This window comes from Odontesthes bonariensis, chromosome 7 (genome assembly GCF_027942865.1).
Source record: "Odontesthes bonariensis isolate fOdoBon6 chromosome 7, fOdoBon6.hap1, whole genome shotgun sequence".
NCBI lineage: Eukaryota > Metazoa > Chordata > Actinopteri > Atheriniformes > Atherinopsidae > Odontesthes > Odontesthes bonariensis.
This window is the reverse complement of record NC_134512.1, coordinates 29975918-29997159: the sequence shown is the minus strand read 5'-3', so window position 1 is coordinate 29997159 and position 21242 is coordinate 29975918. Positions and strand designations below refer to the sequence as shown.

The following is a 21242-nucleotide window of genomic DNA, read 5'->3' as shown; positions in this document are numbered from 1 at the left end:
AGGTTTATTCTACTTGTTGATCTCTTTCTTAAAGGGGAGGCCTTGAACAAATGTGCACCCCTGCAGAAGCTGAAATGGGATTCCCTAAAATTCTATCTACGCCCCTGGATTTATGATCCGCCCCTCGTTTTTTTTTTTTTTGTTTTTTGTTTTTTGTTTTCTAAAAATATGCGCTCTGTTCTGTGATGAAAAGGTGTATCCAGGACCGTTGGTGTCACGCATGCACAGCTGGAGCGCACCAACCCAGTCGCACCGCCCTCCCGCCCGCCTGCTGCCGGTAGGAGAAGAGGAGAGAGCAGACTGGAGCGCGGCGTCAAGAGTCACGGTACCTTAGGGATGCGGTGACAATTTCTACCGCTTGAAATGCCCCATGCAATCTCAAAGTTTGCCTTCTGTGACAGCTGAGAGGAGAGAGTAAACCGAAACGCGTGAAAAAGAAAAAACAATTCCCGGGGAGGTGAATCGGCAGCTACAGTTATTTCTGGCGGTGCCCGTCCGTCTGCTTGAGCTCTGCTGTTCACGATTACGAAGCGCGTCGGAGCTGATGTCCGCGCCAACCTAACCGCCAGGAGACAAGAGAGAAGAAAGAGAGGAAGAATAAAGAGTTCATTTTGTCCAGATCTCCTCCGCTGACACCTGCGCGTGGACACCTCGCAGCGGCTGCTGATGTGGAGGTGAGTGCAGATGTCATGTTTGTGGGATGTTGGCTGGCTTTACAGCAAGTTGAAGTGATGATTGCCAAACGACTCATAGGTAAGGCCACGTGGTTAGACTGATAAACTCGACCAGCACGCCTGCTCTGGTTCTTATCATGCTCAGCACACCCAGATGGAGACCGACTCATAACTTCGCGCGTAAGGTTGCAGCCTCCATCACTACACAGGCGGCTAAGCGTGTGGGGCTGCGTGTCTGATATCATCAACAATGCAATAGGCCGAAGTCACACTCACACAGCGTGCATCCAATTTCTATCTAACCCAGCAGCAGAGGAAGACAGTCCATATATATCAATGGCTTTATGCACATTAGAGGTATCTTTGTCTCAAAGACACCTTTGTGTCATCGCAGCCAAATAGATGTGTGACACAGTTAGTCTCACAGTAGGTATTAAAGCATGAGTTTAACTGCTTAATTAAAATGATTATGCAAAAGTCCTGAACCCCCCCCCCCCCCCCCCATTTCTTTATATATTGCCAGGAATACAGATAATAGGTGTGATCTATTGAAATGTGCAAACATGAATAGAAAAACAGTATGTAAAATAGAGTTTGTACAATTCGAATGAGTTTGAAAGTCAATATTTGGTATGAGCACCTTTATTCTTCAACACAACCTGATCCTCTTAGACAACCTCTCTTGTCATCTTTTTAAATATTCTTCAGGAATCATTCACCAAGTTTCTTGAAGGACTTTCCCAAGCTCTTTTTTGGATGTTGACTGTCAACATGATCCCACACTGCTTCAATAACGTTGGGGTCCGGGCTCTGGGGAGGATTCGCCCCTCCATCAGACCTGTTGCCACTGATTTTCAGTCCACTTATTGTGTCAATTGGCATACCTCAGCCTTTTCTCCCCGTTTCCATTCCTTAAGAATGGCTTCTTGACAGCCACCCTTCCATGGAGACCATTTCTGATGAGGCTTCAGTGAACAGTAGATGGATCAGCTGAAGGTCCAGATACATCACTCAGGTCTTGTGTCAGGTCTTTGCTGGATTTTCTTCCCCTTTTTCTTTTGAAAATCTTGTTCAGATACTCTTCATCTGCCGTAGATACCTTTCTATTGCCCTCCACAATATTCCTCATTCAGGACACACTGCACACCGTGCTGATTACGTCTATTTTTGAGAAACAGCTATTTGAGTAATCTTGTTGGTGTGAAAAAACAATTTTATGCCTGTCAAACTGTGTTATTCTTGGCATTTTTTCGAAGATGCAACTTTCAGAAATGAGAACAAATGTTGTGTCTTTGCAACAAACATGTTAGTTTACAAAGTGCTTAAAGGTACAAATTATTATCAGTTTTTTGCTAAGTTGTCTGTTACATGAACACATCTTCCCATAAGGTATGTCACTGTGGCTTTACGAAAAAAGAAAAAACTAAAATAAAACAAGACATACCTCTGAAAAAGGTTCTGAAAATGAGTGAAAAGCCAAGGTACAAAGGAAAACTTTGAGAGCTAACTCTCTAAAGTAGAGCTAAAGAACTATTGTTCAAGACCACTTTATAAAATTACAAGAAAATCTGGCTGAAATCTGTCAAAAAGCAAAAATAGAAATGAGGGATGGCTCAAGACTTTTTCACAGTACTGTATTGTATTAAAAGAGTAACAAATTGAGTTGTGATTTAATAGAAAATCAGTCCATACTTTGAATTGATTTAGTGGATAAAAATGTTTCACAAATCATTAAAAACGTTATATTCTGTAATATTGATTAGCCTAAACAGAGTTGTCAATGTATAGAAGTGTGGACGTAAGAAAAGAGCAACACACCTGAGCTGCAGCTCCACAAAAAGAAGCACTTCACAGTGTTTTCCTCAAAACGAAGACTGTTTCTTCCCAAACAAATTAACATTTGAAAAGAACACACATGATGATTGCTTATGTCAAAATTGTAACATCAAGGCATTCCCAAAGGCAGGCATTGTCCTTAAAAATCACCACAGAGTTGTATCATCTGCTGGAGTCGCTGGTGTCCTGCGGTGTGAATGATGGCTCCATGGCTCATCTGAAAGGCCTGTAGCCAAACAGTATCTCATTACAAGTGCAGCAGCTCGGGCTGCCTCTGGCAGGAGGCTGCTGGCTCATTAGGGGTCACTGAGGGGCGAGTCTCACACTATGAGGCTTAGCTTGTTACCAGAGCACTGTGAAACCATTGCTTTTTAGAATTAATTCATTTTCGGTGACAGATGAAAAGGCGAACGTGAGTCAGTGTGAAACTGGAACCGTGTATGCTGTTGCACTAATGATAGTTTTTTTTGTTATATTTTCTATGAAGGTAGTGAGGCCTTCAATTAGTGAGGTCACAGCAGCGTGTTTGATCTCTGCAACAGGTACAGAAGGACACTTCATCAGTGCTGCTCCAAAAAATTCCGACCGCCTGACTGACCTGAGTCTTGGGTGTTAATCTAAAAGAAATTTTGGAATGTTCAGGCAGTGCAGTGTATAATATTATGTCTGCCACTCGATGGCTCAAAAGCCTGCACTGAGAAAAAGCAGTCATCCCATATCCATCTCATATAGGTCCCAGAAGTCTGTTTGTAACACAGTCCTGTATCACAGTTCTCAAACTGTTGTCAGCTTCATTGAGCCTCACTTCAGTGTCAGATACTGCTGCTGTGTCAAGACCTATGACGTCAGACTGTAATGCCTTGGGCAGTCTTTGGTATCTTTTTTTTTTTTCAACAGTGAAAGTGTATGTTAAAACTGTACCTGGGAAGTGTATAAACCCTAAAAGAATGTGCTTCTGACTAATTCTAAAGTAGTTTGACATCCATCATGCTCATTACCGGGTCCAAAAATGCCCTGGAGTGCCACAAGGCTGAGATACCACAGTTCACAACTTTGGTTTCCAGCCTTGCACAACGACATTTTGCTTCTTACCATGTCACATGGTAACAACTAGATAACAACACACTTTTGCCATAGTAAATACAAATGGCAAAAAGAAAAAGAAAAGATAAGAACACAACAGCAGATGCAGGGAAGAGACCGAAGACAAGGCTATTAGGGCTGAAAAGCTAAAAAAAGATAAAGTGTACAGTGTAAGACACTAAAAGAAAATGAACATAAACGTGGCTTTTTCTCTCTGGACAGAGCTCAGAAAACAACCCATGCAAGATGATCCAAAATTAGCTTTGTTGTTTTGTTTTATTAAGTAATATTAGCTCACTTACTGTAGCGTCACATTTGGGTGGCCCTGTTAGTAAAGTTGCCAATGTGTGGGTTTAAAATCATAAAAAGATGACAATAATTTCTCCCTCTGCTCTGTGTAGGTTGTGAATAAGATTAACTTGAAAAACAATAGTTCATTCCTATAATGAAACTGTTGGAACATCGTTTTATATATATATATATATTATGCTCTGTATCATGATTAATGAGAAATACACAACATTACAACAGCAGTGTGTTCATCCCTGTTATGTTGTTTTTGAGAGTTTTTTTTTTTTTAATTAATTAAATTGTCTACATGGCACTGCGATACATTGTATGCATAGTGAATTATGTGAATGAAGACATTGTGCACATGCATGAATTTCACACATTGTTAAAATTAGAATTAAAAAGAGCAAACCTTATTACAGATTACAAACCAATCCATTTTTTTGTTTGTTTTATGTTGATTCTTCTGAGCATGCTTGTCCATCACATATTGTATATAAAATTATGCAGTCTTATTCTTGTTAAGTGATGTAACTTTATCATTCATTGTCGCTCAATATTTTTGGTTGCTCTTGGTGGTGTCTTTGTCAGCCTCTTCAATATGGCAGTAAATTCACATGTAGTATGGTACAGGAATCAAAACCATGTCTCCATGCTTGTCATACGATCAAAAGGTAACTTTTGCTCTCAGCGTCAAATATTGTTACGGCAGGTGCATCATCCCCACCTGAGAACACCTTCTCAAACACAACCTACGCTGTGAAAACAGTAGTTGTGGGAACGAGAACAGGTTGGTTCATTACTAATAACTTTAAACACATAATTACGTTTCAGATTCCATTATGGATAACTTTTTTAATAATCTCTTGTCCACATGTTTACATGCCAAAACTTACGTAACTTTTTTTTAAAGTATGTCGTTGTGAAGTCTCATTTTGATTCTGCAAAACGTGAATTTGATGGATGGATGGATGGATGGATGGATGGATGGATAGATGGATGGGTGAATTACATGTCTGTATATTACAATAATAGTAATAACAGAGTGAAGGTTTCTATCAGTGGCGCCTGCTGACTTTTAAAACAGGGGAAGCCCATATTACGCCATTGTGACAAAACTACTAGCTAACACGACAAACAAATGCACAACAGGAATATGATTGACAAAACTTCTAAACAACAAGGATGTGTTTCTTATTTTACAGTGTAATATTTACAAAAGTGTATGTGTGTGAGGATGGAAATGGAAACGATGGGAAATGAGTGAAACTCAGACAGCACTTTCACAGACAACCAGTCTCTTTCGTATCCGCTTTGGAACTGGAGTTCCAGCGTGCTTCTCCCCGCTTAAAAATTCGGCTGCCACAAGATCTCTCATGATGGACAAACACTAACTCCAATCATCACGACACAGCCCCTCATATTGACACGCCCACGTCTAATCCACCCCCAGAGACGCCGAGCAGCCTCGGAAGTGATGAGTTTTTGTCAATTTAGCCAATGATGACCTAGAATTGTAAAAAAAAAACTTGACTCTCCCGCCCCCTCCTCGAAGCCGGGCAGCCCTCGGCTCGGAAGCCTGGCTGTTAGTGGCGGCCAGAGTGGTGTAAAGAGAGAGTGGTGACACTCCCATAGACTTCTATAGAAAGAAAGGAATGCGGAAGTCACGTGGGTCACGGAGACGCCAGAGTTCCAAACAAGAGACGCAGCTAACATGATTTCCTCAGTGAACGGCGGCAATTTCAGAACAAATCACTTCATTAAGCTACAGGACAACATGTTGTAGTTATGAAAGTAAATGCAGTATTGGGCATATCTTGTGTTTTGTGAATAATTGTTTTATCGTCAATTTAACATTGAAGATGTAGCAATTTCGCCAGAGAATGGGAGAGGCTGTCCGGCTTCCCGTGTTGTCTCTGAATAGCCGCGACTGGTTTCAATGTTGTATAAAAGAGTACTTTGGATAGATTGAGCGTTAAAGTACACATTTTCACTTTCAGATTGTACACTTTACAGAAGCTAGTGATGGTCAGTTCACACACAGAGCCCAAAAGCTACCACTGTATCCATGTATGCTTCGTTCACTAATTGGACATAAAAGAGAATCTTCCTGGCTGTGAGAATGAGAGCTGAAAAAGGGCTCCCATATTTCTTTTTTTCCTCTGCTAAAAAATGACTAGACTCTTAAATAAAACGAGGCATACTTTAACTTTCATCCATACTGTATGAGAAATTTAAATGAAGTCATTTTTCTCTAAAGAATGGAGGGACTGTGTGCCCAAGCAGAACGTGAACCTTAAAAAGCTTTAATCCTTTGCAGTTTCTGAATGGAATTACAACCAGGCTTACTTCTGCTGCCTTGCCACAGTTATTACAAACCTTTTATGTTGACAAGATGAATATGTCATTTTTAATAAGACATTTGTGCTTGTAATTCATTCCAAAATCTTGTTTACCTTCGACATCTTTTCAGTGGGATTTCAGAACTTAAATGTTACTGCTTGATTTTCTAGAATCAGCAGGTATGTCACTGTAACTAGACAAAATGCATTGAAATAGTTTTTTCCCCCTTTTTTTTAAAAAAAAGAGATTCTCAGTGTAAGGTGGAGTGAACTTTTGCCTCAGAGACACAGATGATGGCAACAGCATCTACGGAGGTACTCCCAGCAGCCACTCACTTGATTTACCCGTGAAAGGTTAGACAAATGCCACAAATAATTGCTGGTCTGCCTCTTGACCGTCCTCTTCCTCCCCTGTGTCTTACTGTGTTGATTTTGTGAGGTGGTACAGGTCACAAGTGGTGTAGATCCATTGGGCGGCTATTGAGCTTTGCTATGACACGTAGGATGTGAGGTGTAGGCTTCAGAGACTGAAAGCCACTTCATTGACAGCGGGATTCAGCTGCTGTGAGGGGAAATCTTAATGTTATTGACTGAGTTCCCGACTCACTTCCTGCCCAGCGGAATGAGTCAAAGAATGGACTATACAGTACTTGCAGCATGCTTGGCATCGATGCCAAGATTAGCACAGGAAGGAGATGAAACACTCCAGGCATGAATCCAGACTGTATAGTCATATGCTCAGAGATGCATTGATGTTGCTGTCAAGTGCTTAGCTGGTTCAGTAAGCACTGTGAAGAGAAGCTTGAATATCATGTTTATTAAGAGAGCGAAGAAGAGGGGTCTCGGGCTGTGGGTATAATAGTCAGACCCATATGCTCAACATAAGGTTTCATTCTATTTCAAGAAGACAGAATCAGTTGTAGTCAGACACCTAGTGTGTTTTAATTGAGTTCACCTTGAATGCAGACAGCTGTTATTAAAGTTGTTGGAGTTACTTTTACAGCTTTTTACTAACTTTTTTTTTAACAGAATAGATATTGAGAACCCATCTGGAATCATTAATTTCTTGGTTCAGTCTGTTGGAAAATAATTTCATTTGAATTTGCACAGGTACATTTTTCCTCTTGTTTTGCATCCATTTTCATCTGAAGAAGCCGTTTAAGGGTCCATTACTGTAACTGTAGTCAACCTCTACTTGCAGCCAACAATTCTGACAGCCCCCTCAGATGTTTTCTTTTTGCCATAATGGACAGCAGGAATCTTAGAACCTCCAGATGGAGGTACATTCTTTTGTTTCTTTAAATTGTTAAACCTCCTACACAGTGTTTTGCTGGCTAAAATGGGCGGCATGAATGCAAAATAGCATTAAAAAGAGTGTCAGAAAAACACCTTATTTACCATTTCAGAGTTGTTGCATACTCTATACTTTCATACTTTTAAAACTAAAATATATGATATAGATATTTTGCTGCTTTGAATGTCATGTTGTAAATTAGCAGTATTAATTCACTGTCACAATCAAAATATTATAACCACATGTGTAGGTTTCCATTAGTTTCTGCTGAAACTGAACACAGATTATCCTCATATCACATTTAGTCTCTGCTTGAGCACGATGAATCTAGGCAAGGCAATTTTATTTGTAGAGCACAATTCGTACTCAAGGCACTTCAAAGTGCTTTACAGCTACATAAAATCACAAGAGAGCAAATAAAATCATTCCAAAAAACATAAAAAATAATCATTCATTAATTAATTTAAAAGTGAAGAGTGCAGATAAAATACTTTCAGTTGTCATATGCACAGCTAAATAGAACTGTTTTCAGCTTGGATTTAAACATTGTCAGAGTTGAAGCTTGTCTCAGATCTTCTGGAAGACTGTTCCAGATTTTAGGGGCATAAAACTGAAATGCAGCCTCATCTTGTTTAGTCCTGACTCTGGGCACAGGCAGGAGACCCCTCCCTGAGGTTCTCAGAGTCTGAGTTGGTTCATATGGCTCTAACATGTCAGAGATGTACTTTGGCGCTACACCATGAAGAGACCTGGGGTCCGTTTCACAAAGGAGGTTCAACAAACTCTGAGTCTATTCCTGATCTCTGAGTTGATCTACTCTGAGATAGAAAACTCAGAGTTTTCGGTTCCAGAAACGCTGATTTGAGTGAGTTTAATCAACTCTGAGTAGTTTCACCTTGAGTTTTGCGTGTGCGCCACAACTTTTAAAAGTCAGCATCAATGGAGCCCTGATTCGACGAGTCACCATGGCAATGGGGAAGAGAAGGGGCTACGTTTTTCACCAACCTCGAATTGGAAATCTTAATGCGCTCATACGGCGAGTTTCAATACGTTTTTAGAAATAAGTGCACCGCTGCAGCAGCAAAAGTGTAAGTTTAAATGTAGTCCTTTGCAGTCACAATAATATTACAGGGGAAAACTGCTTGAATGACCCTCATTTACAATGATTGACAATCAGCACCTCCAAATCCGAGACCATGGTCTTCGGCCAGAAAAGGGTGAAATGCCCTCTCCGGGTCGGGAATGAGATCCTTCCCCAAGAGGAGGAGTTCAAGTATCTCGGGGTCTTGTTCACGAGTGAGGGACGAATGGAGCAGGAGATTGACAGACGGATCGGTGCGGCGTCTGCAGTGATGTGGGCTCTGCACCGGCCCGTCGTGGTGAAGAAGGAGCTGAGCCAGAAAGAGAAGCTCTCGATTTACCGGTCAATCTATGTTCCTACCCTCACCTATGGTCACCAGCTGTGGATAGTGACCGAAAGAATGAGATCGCGAATACAAGCGGCCGAAATGAGTTTCCTCCGCAGGGTGTCTGGGCTCTCCCTTAGAGATAGGGTGAGAAGCTCGGTCATCCGGGAGGGGCTCGGAGTAGAACCGCTGCTCTTCGCATCGAGAGGAGTCAGATGAGGTGGCTCGGGCATCTGGTTTAGGATGCCTCCTGGACGCCTCCCTGGTGAGGTGTTCCGGGCCCGTCCCACTGGGAGGAGGCCCCGGGGAAGACCCAGGACACGTTGGAGAGACTATGTCTCTCGGCTGGCCTGGGAACGCCGCGGGGTCCCCCCTGAAGAGCTGGAGGAAGTGGCCGGGGACAGGGACGTCTTGGTTTATCTGCTCAAGCTGCTGCCCCCGCGACCCGATCCCTGGAGCAGCGGAAGATGATGGATGGATGGATGGATGGAGGTGTGAAAGGTGTCAGCTCTCGGTGTCTAGCTGGCTGCAGAGTAGTTATTTGTGTTGTGGAAATTATTGCATTTTTAATGCCTTGAACTTTGTCATTAAAGAATACTGCAAATTAATTACACTTAGATGTAGAAATTAGTTCTAAAGGCAGTGAAACTGGAGGGTTTGTTAATCTGTTTACTGTAGCAAACAGGACACAAGAGTTGTTACTGCAGTTTTTGATGATTTCAGAAAAATAACTCTCCCTTGTTCTACGCAAAGTCTGGTTGAACACACATAGCTTTTCTTTGTAAATCTCATAATGAACCTGGAGCTTTGACTTGCGCCATTTCTGTTCAGCTCTCCGGCACTTCCTTTTCTGTGCCCTGACCGACTCTTCTTTTCTTTGCCTAATTGTAACCATTCTAACCTGGGCAGGAAAAATGGTATCCAAAACATTTCAGAGACTTGATGTGTAAGAGTTCAACAGATCATCAACATTAGAACACGAGGTGTTCTCAAACCTAATCATTTGCATAAACTGTGTCCCTTCTCTGTCATTTATGAGTTTTCCCTGAACAACTGCAGACCCAACTGCTGGTTTGGGTGTAACAGACAGGTCGAAGAAAACACAAAAATGATCAGATAAAGCAACATTGACGACATCCACATTTGAAATAACAACACCCTTTGAAATTAGCAAATCTAGAGTGTTCCCTCTGCTGTGGGTGGGCTCAGTCACATTTTGACTTAGACCAAACATTTCAAGGACAGCAGTGCACACAATAGAAAGTAATTCAGTAAACAAAATCTAGAAAATATTCAACAGTCCTTTTAACGTAGAGCAAATCATGTGCTCCTGGTACAATTACCTTTTTTTCCTCAAAAAGAGGCGGTGTCCTTTATTTACTTCAGTGGCTGTATTTCTAATTTCTGTTGTTATTAGCATGACTTGTCATATTTTTCTACAATTACTTATTTCAATGTCTCAAAACAAAATTAACATAACATGGACATCTGGGGTCCGTTTCACGTAGCAGGTTCAACCAACTCTGAGTCTATTCCTGATCTCTGAGATGATCTACTCTGAGATAGAAAACCCTGAGTTTTCGGTTCCAGAAACGCTGATTTGAGTGAGGTTAATCAACTCTGAGTAAGTTCACCTTGAGTTTAGCGCGTGCACCACAACTTTAAAAAGCCAGCATCAATGGAGCCCCGATTCGACGAGTCACCTTGGCAACGGGGAAGAGGAGGGGCTACGTTTTTCACCAACCTCGAATTGGAAATCTTAAAGCGCTCATACGGCGAGTTTCAATACGTTTTTAGAAATAAGTGCAACACCGTTGCAGCAGCAAAAGTGTAAGTTTAAATGTAGTCCTTTGCAATCACAATAATATTACAGGGAAACTGCTTGAATGGTAGCCCATTCATTTATTTTATTTAGGTGCAATCTCACGGGGAAGAAGCGCACTTGGCAGCAGTTTAAGATGAAATATAAAAACATTGTTCAAACAGGTGAGACCTCGGCATGGAGGTACCTCATTTTGATCGTGTTTTACACTGTAAAATAAATATTAAGTGGCTATTTGACTGTGCAGTTATTTTATTCCCAACATAATGCTGTTTTCACACACATAAACTATGTCTTCTCATCTATACCATCCATCCATCCAGTATCTATACACCGCTGAATCCGTCAGTCGGGTCGCGGGGGGGCTGGAGCCTATCCCAGCGGTCAATGGGCAAGAGGCGGGGTACACCCTGGACAGGCCGCCAGTCCATCACAGGGCCACATAGAGACAAACGAGACAAACAACCATACACACTCACAGTCACTCCGAAGGACAATTTAGAGTCATCATCTATATCATGTTCTGTTAAATAATTAAGCCTATTTAAACTAACACAGACTTCTACTGAGCCAACAGAAAGAAGGCAGATGCCCGTAAAACGGGTGGTGCCCAGCACCGCCACCTCTAACGGGAGGGCAGTGGCTGAGGGAATCCCCGGAGGGAATCCACCCCCAAGACACGAGTGCCTTTATAAAATATAATAGGTCTATATATGTCTTTTTTAAGCCTATTCATACAAATATTTATTTGTCTTTTATGTCTTTTTTTTCTTTTGTCCCAACACATTCTGATGGTGCCGCTCAAAAAGATAATTGTCTGTAAATGCAAAAATCTATGCGCGGTCTGATAACCATCTCCGACGAATATTTATTTCTCTGCGCAATAATGCTGCACCTTCATCCACGGGATCGTTGTCAAAAGGACATGTTCGTGAAAAAAGTTGCCTCCTACTGTGCCTAATGGACTTATAGAAGTAGAAGAACTCGCTCTGCTGACTAAATGAATGAGGAAATCAAATGGCGTGTGTGTCTGAAAGAGGGCGGAGACAGAAAGAAACTCAAGGTTTCTTGAATAAAACCTGGTCCCGACCAGGTTAGGTTCAGAGAGTCTGTTACTCCGGTAACTGACCGTGAGGTTAAGTTACCTCTCTTTGTGAAACAGGCTAGAGTTACACCTCTTTCTCGGGGTTGAGTTGCCTCCCTTTGTGAAACGGAAAACTCAGGGTTTCCCTCATTTCAGGGTTAACCTACTCAGAGTTTTCACTAAACCTGCTACTTGAAACGGACCTCTGAAGTCAACACTGAGTCAAGAGTTACCCTGAGGTTTCTATACTTACTAACAGAGGGTTCAACAAATAAGGCGAGCCGGGCCAAGAGTTTCCATTATCTTTGGTAAAAATCCATCAGGGGCACAGACAAGGACTTAAGTTTTCTCTTCTTTAAGTTGAAGAAAAGTGTCAGCCATCCAACTTCTGACAGAATCTAAGCACCTGAGCAAGATCTGTACCTTAAAAACATCAATAGGTTTTAAAGAAATATATAACTAAATATTATCATCTGCATAGCAGTGATTAAAATAATTTAAGATTTGATGAAGAGGGAGCAGATATATAAGAAACAATAAAGGCCTCAAAACAGACCATGGGGCACACCATAGATAAGAGATGAGGAAGAGGACATGAATTTTGCAGCAGCCACAGAAAAAGATCGTCCAGACAGATATGAGGAAAACCATTTGAAGGCAGATCATGATATACCGACCCAGTATTTCAGCCTTTCGCGCATGATGTGATGGTCAATAGTATCAAAGGCTGATGTCAAGTCCAAACTCAGTAACACAGAAGATTCTCCTGCATTACTCTGTATCAGGATGTCATTGGAGACTCTAAGAAGGGCTGTTTCAATAGAATGAGCCCTGCTAAAACCAGACTGAAATTGATCAAGAATGCTGTACTTTTCTAAAACAGCTGTAAGCCGCTTAGCCACAACCTTTTTTTAAAATCTTAGCAATGAATGGTCATTTTGAAATGGGTCTGTAGCTGCCAAAAAGAGAGGGATCAAGCGTGGTTTTCTTTAATTAAGAGTGGGTAGATGACAGCATTCTTAAAATAAACAGGGACTTGACCAGACACCAGGCAAGAGTTAATTATAGTGAGCACACGGGGACCAATGGACTGAAAGACATCTTTGAACAGGGATGTAGAGAACAAATCAAGAGAACAGAATGATGCTTTCATTGAACCAACTAATCTGACCAGCTCAGATAAAGAAACAGGTAAAAAATGCTGTAAAATAACAGGCGTAGCTGGACTGGGAACAGACATTGAAAAAGCTGAGGGAGAAATATTTCTTCTCCCATTAGTGACTGTTTCAATTTAAAAAGCAAGAAATTTTTCACAATCATCATTTGAAAAAATTGGGACAGCAGGAGGAGTAACAATATTAGCAATGGTGTTGAATAGCACCTTAGGATTACCTCTGCTCTTTGACAACAGGTTTGAAAAATATGCAGCCCTCGCATCTCTAACTGAATTGTTAAAAGAAACCAGAGGGTCCTTTAAATGAACGTGCAAGCCAGTTTTTCTCCATAAGCGCTCAACTTTCCTACGAGAATGTTTTAGTCAGCGAATGCTGTAATTTACCCAAGCAGATGATTGTAATGGTGGATGGTGGTGAGACCACATTGTGTGCCAGAAAGCTGAATAAACTAAACAATGAACAAAACTATTATTAGCTGTCATTACAGGCTTTACATTTCCTGTACTTTATCACAATAAAATCTATTCTGAATTTAAATGGATAGAAACTCTCATGTCCTTAGCTTAGATGTGCATGCACGCCATATGCAACAGCACTGATTCGAAGTAGTTCAAAATCAAGGAGTCAAGTGGACACTTTGACAAATCCTTAATCCATTGTAAAAGCAATGTTATTTCATTAAATCGATATGATAAAAGTGGTAGAAACTGAATTGTCTGTCTTCAGTATGTACATTGTTAAGACATATGCTTTACTTTGTGTAAAGCACGCTCTGTCTTGTTGACTGACCTTAGACTTCTAATTGAATCCCTGTTTACAGTATTACTATATTTTAGATTGGTTCTATGCATTTGTGATAGAAAATTTAGTTCAGCTTCTCGTTTTAGTGCCACCATGGATTCACCTTTTTCAAATGAAACGCCAATCCAGCTCTGTTAGGAACAAGAATAAGAAAGTCTGTAACTGCAGTGAACTAACATGAATCTGGCTCAGAAAGTAGTTGATATTCAATGTCTTGACTCTGTGCTCAATATATCCAGAAAAAAGTATTTTATGGTTGTTTTGATGTACATATTTAAAGCTGCAGTCTGCAAGATTTGTTGTTGTCATACGTAAAGTCCTACTTTTTGGCATTTTAAGAGTTTACATGATCTATCAGAACGCTTGAAGTTGAAAACGGTGACCTCCGTAGTCGCAAAATGCAAGAAATGCTTATTTTTTAACCGAAAAATGAAAAGTTATTCAACTTCCTGTCCCGCCCCTTCAAAACACATGAGAACTCGTGCACGTAGATGCGCGTACACGACTCCTCATTCATCAACTCACCTGTCATTTGCGATCATGGAAGACACAGTAAGTAGACTAGCCCGTAATGAAGTTCAATAGTCCAGATAAATAAGCATGGGGACGAGCCTACCTTGTATCGCCCGTGCACAATCGGTGATTGACAGGCAGCAGAGCCCAGCTCGTACACCTGATTGGTTACCTTTTACCGGTCCGGTCTGCAATTTTGTAAACAAACCTGCTGGCTTTGGAGGGACCTAGCGGGACATATAGGGGACCTAGAGAACTCTTTTTTTTTTTGTATTGGGGTATTTAATGTACTACTTTCAGAATCCCTGGACAGTTCCAGGCATTATGCTTGAAAAAGAGTTGCAGACTGCAGCTTTAACACCTGAGAACATTTGGCTTCTTTTGTTAAGTGGAAATATAGAGTTTTGTGTTAAATATTTTTAATGCAGTGTATGGAAACAGTATTTTAGTTGGACACTTAAAGTAGTACCTAACTATTGGGGATTGTGTCAGACTTTTGCCCTTCTTGCAAATACTATGTTTAAGGTACAGCACTTTCATCTCACCTGGATGAAAGTGGTAAGTGGAGTGCATATGGAAAAGCACAGTTTAAATATTAGATTAATATTTCTGAATGACATTTTGTAATGTAGACATTAGATGTTTTTGAAGAACAGCCTGGAGGCTTTCCTGAAAAGTCCCCAATGCATTATGCAATGTTGGAGTGCACCTTGATCACAGGAAGAAAATAAATAACGGGAAGCAAATTAGGAGCCTGAGGCATGACCACGAGTTAATGGGACATTCAAGTTTAGCCCCAATAATGAAGTGGTAAAGTATACATTAATAGCTGATCATTTTATGCAACCTTAGGGTGATAATCAGTAGAGTTACAAAGTGTATCTTTACATTTATTCAGAATTCAAAGTACTTTTTTTTTTTTTAATTTAAGAGACATTTTGTACAGTAAAGAAAAAACAAAAAAAACAGGAAACTAGCTGTTTGGGATGCGCTTCCTCTCAGGATTGATCTATACTTTAACAATTCCCTTTTACCCTGGCACATTTTATTTGGCTTCCCATTTCGACTTCATTTGAGAGAGCTTCAAAACCACATTCACAATGTTTTTTTTTTTTTAACCGTAGCGTTTGTACCGAAAGCTCAAAGAGAGAAGTTTGAACCCTTTATGCTGTGTTTCAAATGTGTGTGAATCTTGTGGAGGTTTAGTTCCAGCTGTCAGAGAACAGACTGAGCCATTCGCACAATGATCCACTCATTCCTGAGTAGATCATTAACTCTGTGGTTGGGCAAAAGCCATTTACAATTCCTCAACAGGTTAAGGAGTTTTGCCTTTTCGAGCTTGGCTGATTGTTATACCAATGCATTGTTTGGAGTGGCTCTTTGTGTGACCTATATTCAATGTAGAGCTGCAGTATTTCTGGAATTAAGTAAGAGATTATTATTTTTTTTTTTTTAAAGTCTGAATTTAAAGACCTTACGAACATTATTCAGGCATGTGAATAAATTAAGTCAGCACAGTGAGATACACATTTGAGCTTTTATTCCTAAGTCACCCTACTCAGCTTTACATGGCAGACAATGTAGAGCAAACAAGCCAAATAGTGATGTGCTGTGTTTAAAAGATCACATTTGTGTGCAAATTATAGGAAATAATGTGACAATTGAGTTTCAGATGCCAAAAGCAGACATTTTCAGATGTGTTCACATGGAGACAAATTGAGCAACTTTTTAAACCATTTCTATTAAAGATTGCTCAGTGGTAAAATGTTCTTTTGTATCCGGGCAAAAGATAATATTAGAATATTCCTTTTAAAAGTAAGTCAAGATGTTTTCTGAACAGCGAGTATTTCTGACAGGCAAGTTTACGGTTTGAAACAAATTTTGTTTGACAAGTCAGTTTTATTGTAAATGTTTCTTTTTGTTAACAGTGATGCACTGGTTAGGGGGCTTAAACATTATCAAAAAGTGAGTGAAACTGACAGTAAACTGAATAAAATGAAAGAAGGGGTTGAACTGCTTCTAAAGCTGGTTTCAAACTCGAATCTTACGTTTGTGGGGTTTGCGATTTTCCCAATCTCCCCTTTGCCAATACCTTACAAGGACCTGATCACTTGTTCAGATGCATGCAACACTGCAACCATGTGAATGTCAGGAGCTAACGCTAAATTAAATCTATATTTTCAGAAATATTTCAGAAATGCCAAGTGCTTTAAGAGAACAGCATGTTTCAAACAGAAAAAGAGCAAACTGTCGCATTACTTCACTGAGTGAACGTAGTAGGGTTGTGCCGATCATCGTCCATCGTCATTTATGACCCACCATCACGATGGATGGTAACCATCGTGATGCCATGCCCACTTTTTTTTTTTTTAAACCGAAACACAATGACTATGGCATTTACCTTTTTTTTTTTTTTTTTTTTTGTTTTACTGCAAAAGCTTTAAAATAATTCGTCATGCACTTCACTATAGGCCTATGATATCACAGCAGAACACCAAAAGGAAAGAATAATAAAAATATAAGCGCAAGAAAAATAATAAAACAAACAAACATAAAGCATGACTTGCCTGTACCGAAACGCGCTAAACTGTAATAACTTAAAATGTTAAGAGGGCGGACATGGGTGCAGCCTATTCCAACATATTTACATGTCAATGTTTCTGGCCAAAAAAAACCAACATATTGACCTTGTCTGGCTTTAATAAGCTGCGGACTGGCGTGACCACACTGCCCGCGGTGCTGAAAACTCTTTCCGAAGGCGTGCTGGTAGCGCATAAGCAGAGATACTTTCTAGCGATTTTTCCCATCAAAGGAAACCTGCTCTGGTTACTTTTTCTGGTTACTTTCCATAGTTTGGGAAAGTTTCCAAATGCCTAAATGCACTGAGTTGCGGCCATGCGATCAGCTGTTTGTGTTAACGAGCGGAGCAACTGAATAGCCGGATCTGGCACGGGCCATTCAAACGCAATGGAAGGATGTTTTTTTTCCCCCTTACAGCTAAAGCCTGGGAAGTCTGTGTAGAATCATCACCATGTAGCTTATATACTACCGTTTTCTTATTATTATTTTATCATAATTTTATTATTATTATTTGATCATAAGTCGTAACCCCCCAACCCCCCCCCCCCCCCCCCCCCATCGTCCATCATGATGTTTCACTGTAAACATCGTCTTCTGCCAATTAAGAAGACATCGCCCAACCCTAGAACGTAGCAAAAGAAAACTTCTCTCCATAACAGGAAAAAAACTGCCTGTATAGCAACCTTTAGTCTCCTTGTGTTTTGAAGTAGAATGATCTTACACTCAAAGAAGTGCGCTTTGCCTGCTCCATCTTCCTCTCTAAGGATATTTTCTCTCTGTGTGTCTTCTGTTACTTCTCATTTAGCATAATGTGAACTCCCACCCATTAGTGGCCAAGAAAAGCTGCGCTCAAAGCCACTGAGTTTTGATCTTCACAGACAGACTTCTGTTCTTAAGGTTTTAACTTTTATTGTGCAATTTCTTAAGTTATCAACAGTACAGCACTTCTATCGGTGAGACAACATAAACGGCAGTGCGTAGCAACAATACTGTCAGTGATAAAAGTGTCAAGGGAGTTTTAGTTTCATTATCTCAGGTTCTGAGATATGCATCTGTGAGATTTGTGTACCTCAATACAATGGATTAAATGAAAAAATACCAAAAGATTGTGCTGACAGAGTCCTCATTTTAAAGGAGTTTTAAAGTATAATTTTCTCAGGCTTAATTTCCATTATATTTAGATGGATTTTTTGAAGTGGAAAGCTAAATCAGATTTATGGTGTTGAAGTAAATAGATAGAAATAATTTGAAAAAAAACAAGTCACATGGAAATCTAACTACACCCCTACATTTATCACACTTTCACATCAATAAAATTAAAATCAGGGTTACAGATTAGATGCCAAAGATCAGAAACTCTTGATAGATGGAACATCTTTTGTTCTACATGTTCTCTTTGCTGTTATGATGTAATGATAAGACATTCAGAAAAAAAGTTTGTAAATGCCTCTTGAGTCTTGCTAAGGATATATATAAAAAAATCTTGTTTCAACTAAATCATTCTATTGAAACAATATCCACAAATCTTTGAAATTGGAAATGACCGTCTGGGACAAGCATCTCCAGCAAATTCAGCACAAAACAAACAGTTGGTGCAACAAGTGTTGTAGCTGTTGGTGTCAAACTGCTTGTGCCTACTATCAAAATATTTTTGCACAGTAGTTTAACTGCAGGTGCGAATAAGGTAAAGTATTTGCTAACAAAAATAAACTAGAAAAAAAGCCCATGAATATAAAGTTAAAGACAATCCCGTCTCTTTTTGTCTGTGAGTTGAAAAACAAATATTTGAGCTATGCCCTTTATTGTCACCTCGACTGCATCTTCAATGAAAATTAGCATGTGCACCCAGGTGTTGTGTTCCCATCAATTCTGTGCCGAATTGGAGCCTATGAATACCTGCAACTACTGCAAAGTCATATGACCTGGGACTGAATGGAGTAACTTTAACGCTGAACTCAAAGGCCAGGTGTTGGGGGTGTTAGTGGTTTTTTTGGACAGTTTTGAAAAAAGCTTTTCAGAAGAAGAACCTCTCTCCAACTGTGAAGCTTGATGATGAAAATGTTATGGTAAAGGGTTGCTTCTCTGCCTCAGTAACATGGGATCTTGGTGTTTCTGATTCAACCCTAAATTCTGACTTATATCAGTGCTTTCAGATAAGGTGAAGCCATCTGTTCGAAAATGTTCAAGTTAAACCGGAAGTTGAAGGATAATGATCCTCAACACACTCGCAAATCCACCAAGAATGAAAGCTATAAGACAAAAATTTGGAGGGTTATTAAATCGCTTAGTCCAGAGATCCTCATTGTGCGGCTTGCGAGCCACATGCGGCTCCTCAAGCTTTAATTGGTGGCTCGCACTCGCATTGTAACTTATAATAATATGGTAACAATAACAATACATTTTTCAAATAACATACAGCAAATACTGCACAGTATTAAGTTTTTTTTTTAAGTTTGCGTTTTTGTAGTATGAAGTATTTTTATTTAGTATAAATTAAGTCTTAATGGTGTTTCCTAAAGGGGGCTCTGTTAAACCTGGCAACGCAGCCCGCTTAAACCACCGTCACACTTGACTGCAGAGCACGCTAGCTCCTTTAGCCAGCGCGAGATGCAGGCACAATGGATCGGTTTTTAATTAAAAAGGAAAAAACCTGACACAAAAACCATGCTCATCTTGAATGTCTCACTATGATAACAACAACAAACTACAAATACAACATGAAGAAAGTCAAGGACATGCATTGCCAGCTTCAGCTCATCCCAGTATTAAAGTAAATGTGGTCTTAATTGAAAATGTATTGGCTGTGTTGTTTCTTTTTTTGTGGGATGTTTTATATGTAGAAATGCATATTTGTAAAAGGGGACTTAGTATGTTGTCACAAAAGTGGCTCTTTCCTTGATTTTGCTCTGCCAATGTGGCTCTTGTGAAAAAAATAGTGAGTATCACTGGCTTAGTCAAAGCTCAGATCTGAACCTCAATGGAATTTTGTGTGGGGATTCAAAACGCAGTACATGAAGGCAACGTTTTTCATGAAAGGGCAAAAAGTTATGCTCGAGGGCAGTCCTGACTTTCGGCTGACAATTAACTTTTTCCAAAGAGGACTATATTATTTATATCTATTATATTCACAGATTTAAAAAAAAAAAAAAAAAAGTTAAATCAAAGACTGCAATGCTAATTTCACCTTTCGCTGTTTGCACTACATTATATAACACATCATCTGTAGACATTGTTTCAAAGAGAATTAAAATGTTTCTGGTTCAAGGAATTTTTAATCCTTCTTATTTATGACTGGGATTTTATCACTGGACTTTGGGATCTTGGCCAAAACACTGCATGATGACTCTGCATTGCATTTTTCTGACTTTTTGTGGATTAAATTATTCATTATATGGTCACTTAACAAATACTTTTACTTAGGTTTTATCATAACTTTGAAAAGCCTCAAAAAAGGGATGAGTGAGATATTGTATAAAATACAGGAGTCCTCTTTTTATCTTTAGAGATGTTAATGGAAGCTAACAGATTGCCATACAGCAGTACCAGAGTGCCAAAAATCAAAGGAAGAACGTGAATTCCCTCATGAATTATGCATCAATGACAGTGAGATGATAAAGACCAAAGACAAGCTCTCTTTGGAGAATCGGGGGAGTGGAGGGATGGTTAGAATAGGTTGCATAAGCATGCCATATTGCCAGTCCTCTTTTTTTCTCTTTCTACCAGCTGTTGATGAAGGCATGAAGCAGCTTTGATCAGCCGGAGTAGGTGTGGTGAAGTTGGCATTTACAGATGCGGACCTGAAGGCGACGGAGGTTTCCTGCTCGCTGGATTTACTTTTTTTTGTTTTTTTTTTTTTTTTTCCACAATGAAGTTTAATTTCCTGGAGGCTCTGTTTGGAAAATAAAATAAAAGTCAAGTTTTGCTGGAGCTTTGTCTCTAAAAACATTGCCGTGAACTTTTTGTCATTTGATAATTGGATGGATTTATTACATTAATAGTACAGAAACACACTAGTGTGTGGAGGTGTTTGCTGAGCCATCAAATTCCAATTGACTGTAGGAAACAGTGAAGCCTTTATGAATAATTGCTTCCGATTGTTCCTGTGGTAGACTCCCCGGGATTCCCAATAAATGTCTGGATTTACTCCCCTATGATTCCACTGTTGCTTCAGTTAACATTTCTCAGTGAGCCATTAAACTCTTCCAACTCATACTTATAAAAATGCAGATTTTAGAAGTCAGCATTTGTTGCCTTGGGAGGAAAATTCAAAAGGCACAGTTGATGCACCTGCAACTGAAGCTGTTTATTGTGTTCATTCATTTATCAATGGAACTTCAGGTA

The 21242-nt window shown here is 39.9% G+C and overlaps 1 protein-coding gene across 1 annotated transcript in view; it reads left to right on the top strand.

Moving 5' to 3' along the window:
• The first annotated feature begins 257 nt into the window (after nt 1-257).
• Nucleotides 258-21242, top strand: part of LOC142384782 (alpha-1,3-mannosyl-glycoprotein 4-beta-N-acetylglucosaminyltransferase C-like) — a 169838-nt gene continuing 148853 nt past the window's right edge. Inside the window, exon 1 of the mRNA XM_075471088.1 lies at nt 258-674. The gene's annotated coding sequence lies outside the window, so the exon portion shown is untranslated. The remainder of the gene's footprint in view (nt 675-21242) is intronic.